Genomic DNA, 4,494 nt, shown 5'->3' on the forward strand with positions numbered 1-4,494 from the left:
AGGAGGAGGAAGGGAAGGGGAGAGGAGGGGAGGGAAGGAGGAGAGAGGAATCAGGATGCCCTTCTGACTGCACCCACGGAAAGTCCAGTGAGGAGCTTTGCCAGGTTTTTTTTACTTGGGTTTTTTGTTTTGTTTGCCAGTTGTTTTATGGCCTTGGTTATAGAGAAGGCTTTGAGAGAGATACGAGGCCTTTTTATTCTAAAAAATAAAGTGATCACTGTGGCCACTTGAGAATAAATAGAGTGAGGAGGGAGAAAACGCAGAAATCAAGAAAAATTTTATTCATGCATCTCCCTGACATTAAAGGCGGGGATAAGCATTTTTATGATCCCAAAGCCAGTCTTCTTTCACTTTGGGGTGAAAAGTTGCTAGTCTCTGTCACTTTAGCAAACAATCTTTGTTTACATATTGAAAGGCCATTTTGAAGGCAGAAAAGTTTTCAAAACAGAAAAAGATAATTTTGTCTTGGAGCATGTAGGTCATAAATTTTACATTGTGTGTCTGGCCATGGTATGTCCCCAGGTTCCTATAAATCATAACATGGTTTTTACTTGGGACTTTATCATGCTCTACAGACTTGTATTAATGCAAAGAACTTTCACACAGACAAGCACTTGAGGGTACATTAAGACCAGTAGTAAGAATCAATAAAGGAATTGTATCCCAAATTCAAGAAAAGTACTTAGTTGCCATTAAATTGGACTCACGGCAACAATAAGCACAGAGAAGGAAAACTGTTCAGTCTTGTGGCCTCGTGATAGTTGTAAATTGGGGCTTTAGGATCTAGAGTTTTCACTGATCGTTTTTCAGTGATGGTCAGAGATATCATTATTAACCTCTAGCTCATGTAAGCTAATTTATGTTATATACGTTAATCTTTCTTCCTCTCCAAAGGACAGTATGACTGTTCACTGAGAAAGGGATAAAATTAGACATATAAAGGATTATCATCTTAACAGGAGTACTTCCAACAAGATGGATTGACACTGTGTGTTAACAACAACCTTGAACATATTAGAAATTGTGAAGATGGCATAGGATAGAATAAGGTTCAGATCTATTGTTCATAGAGTTGTGATGAGCCAAAGTGGACTTAATGGTACCTAATAACACTTTCTAAACAGCACTCCTCTGGAAAGTCTGTGAACTTTGATAAAAGGCAATGCTTGTGGAAGGGCTTTGGGCTTTTTGCTCATGGAATCGCAATGAGTCATGTTCTACTCGATGGCAATCAACAACATAACATAATACAATAATAAAAAGTGTTTTATACATGGCCAAGATATTACTTTGTGGGTTTATAGGTCGGAATAGAAGTACTAAATTGTTCAGAAAAATAGGCAGGGTTTTTTCACTTCCCCTGCTTTCCCCCTCAAGTGCCCTCCAAACCTGCCATTATTTTTTTAAATAATAATCACTTTGAAGAATGAATAAACTACAGTTTTCTAAAGGTTTGGTGAATACTGATTTTGTGCAAAGGGAAACAGATCCATTTAGGAGATGTATTTATGATTTCCTAAATTAGCTTTCCCAACTTTAGAAATGTTTGTCTAAAAAATAAGCATCCTTGTACAGAAATAATATTCCTTTTATCTTTATATGGCTGGAGATAGACTATTATTCTTAAATTCCATATGACCACCTCCCCTTGGAATTCTATTATTACTTTGTACTTTCATTTGAAAAATTTGGAAACTTTTGGTTCAGGGTTGTATCCTTTCTCTATTACCTATTCAATCTGTACATTGAGCAAACTATTCGAGAAGCTGGACTTTATGAAGAAGAATGTGGCATCAGGATTGGAGGGAAAAATAACTTGCATTATACAGATGATACAACCTTGCTTGCTGAAAGATAGGAAGACTTGAGGAGCTTGCTGCAGAAGGTCAAGGACTACAGCCTTCAATATGGATTGCAGCTCAACATAAAGAAAACAAAAATTATCATCACTGGCCGTATTAAAGGCAATATCATGATAGATGGAGAAGAGATTGAAACTGTTGATTAATTCATCTTATTTGGAGCCACTTCGAGGATGTCAGTGAATCCATCTTACTTGGATCCATATGGTACCAGCAGTCAGGAGATCAGGAGACGTATTGCATTCAGAAAGTCTGCAATCTTTGAAAGCAATAATTTTAGTTTAAGGACTAAAATATGCCTTATTCAACCTCTGGTCTTTTCAACCACTTGCTATGCTACTGACAGCTAGACAGTGAATAAGGATGACAGAAGAATAACTGATGCCTTTGAAGTGTGGTGTTGGAGTACTGAATATCTCATGGACTTCCAAAAGAACAAATAAATGTCTTAGAAAGTGCAGTCAGAATGCTCCTTAGAGGCAAAGATGATAAAACTTTGTCTCAAATACTTTGAGCAAGTTTCTAGGACAGGCTATTCCTTGGAGAAGGACATCATGCTTGGAAAGGTGGAGGGACAGCAAAAGCGGTAGACCTTCAACCACGTGGATTGATACAGTGACTGCAGTCATGGGCTCAACTGCATAGGAGATTTTAAGGATGGCATAGGATAGGACAGGGTTCAGATCTGTTGTTCATAGGGTCATTATGAGTTGTGCTTGACTTGACAGCATCTAACAACAATTTTCATTGAAAATTATAATTACCAGGGAGCTCCGGTGGTATAGTGTCAAGAAGCTGTGCTGCAATCCTGAAGCTATACGTTTCAAATCCACCAGCTACTCCGCAGAAGCCTGAGCAATCTCCTCCTTTGTGACTAACTGCCTTTGAAAATCCACTGGAGGGTCAAGCTTGATAGTACACAAGAGAACAGAGTGTTGTCATTACTTGTACTTGATGAATTCCAAGTGATGCTTTGGGAAGTTTCCAGATTTATTCAGAAAGACTTGTACGTGTGGTGGGCATTTTTAGATGGGTACATTTGAGATTTATACCAATGACCCCAGTCTTTGCAGCATTGATTCTTCTAGACATTGAAATTATAGACATGGATCCTACTTTGGATTTTACCATTCATTGTACGATCTCTGGAAAATTACTTAATCTGCTTGCCTTTAAACATTAAGGTAAAATGTATGTTTTATTGAATATAGGGCAAAATGGGGATAGTAGACTAAGGTGTGTCTAATTTAGGCCATTGTCTTTTCAATCACTTGCTATGCTTCTGAGAGCTGGACAATAAATAAGGCTAACACTACTGAATATCCCACAGACTGTCCAAAACCAGATATGCCTTGGAAAAAGTGTCTTCTTGGAGGCAAAGATATTAAAGCCTCTTCTCCCACGCTTTGGGCATGTTCCTAGGAGAGGCTATTCCTTGGAGAGGGATATCATGCTTGGAAAAGTGGAGGGTCAATGAAAAAGAGGAAAATCTCCAATGAGATGAAGAGATAGTGACTGCAGCAATGCTGAAATATGTCAGACATTGTGAGGTTGGCACAGGACAGGACAGGGTTCAGGCCTGTTGTTCATACTGTTGCTATGAATTGTACTCAACTTGGTGGCCCCTAACAACAAAAGCAATATTTATTTGCAGGGTCATGAAAAAGGATTCCTGTAAATCCCTGGACATGCAGAATGCTTGCTAGCAATGGACACTTTGGAATTAGCTTTATCATAAAAACCTTAATAAAATTTGGTAATATATTTTCATGATTCAACAAACTGAGCATCCACTATGTCCATTTTCTTAACATCTTTGCAAATATCATTATTCCGACTGAAAGGCTTTTTCATCCCACCCTTTGCCTGACCAACTCCTATTTGTTTTTCTATTTAGGTGTTAATATTCCCCAGGATACCCTCCAAAGAACCTCTTTACCTTAGTTTTAGTATTAGGACCTCCTGCAATACTAGCACAGTATAAAGAATACTTCTGTGTGATGACTTGATCCCTTATAGTCTGGGCTCTCTGAAAACAGGGACTATCCCTTTTATCTTTGATCTTGACCTGGGCCAGGGTCATCTGTATCTCAAAGAAAAAATACTAGTAAATGTTTATGGAATATAATGGAGTGGGCATAGCAGAACAAGGAGGCACAGTAATAATGCATGACACAACAGAATTTGCAGAAATTCACTATCACTGTTGGTGGGATTGTAAAACGGTGCAACCCCTGTGGAAAGCGGTATGGTGCTTTCTCAAAAAGTTGTAAATAGAGATACCATTTGACCCAGCAATTCCACTACTGGGAATATATCCCAAAGAGACCATGACTGACATCCAAGCAGATATATGCACACCCATGTTTATCGCAGCTCTGTTCACAATAGCAAGGAGTTGGAAACAACCCAGGTGCCCATCAACAAATGAATGGATAGAGAAGCTGTGGTATAGTCTTACAATGGAATACTATGCTGCATTGAAAAACAAGGAACTCATGAAATATTATTAAAAATGGTTGACTCTGGAGAACATTATGCCGAGTGAAATATCCCAGTCACAAAAGGACAAATATTGCATGGTGCCACTGTTGTAAAAGAGAACTGACCTTGGGGTTGGGGAGAGACTGAG

The sequence above is a fragment of the Elephantulus edwardii genome, unplaced genomic scaffold (assembly GCF_000299155.1).
Source record: "Elephantulus edwardii isolate Elephantulus edwardi_28Jun2011 unplaced genomic scaffold, EleEdw1.0 scaffold00391, whole genome shotgun sequence".
Taxonomy (NCBI): Eukaryota; Metazoa; Chordata; class Mammalia; order Macroscelidea; family Macroscelididae; genus Elephantulus; species Elephantulus edwardii.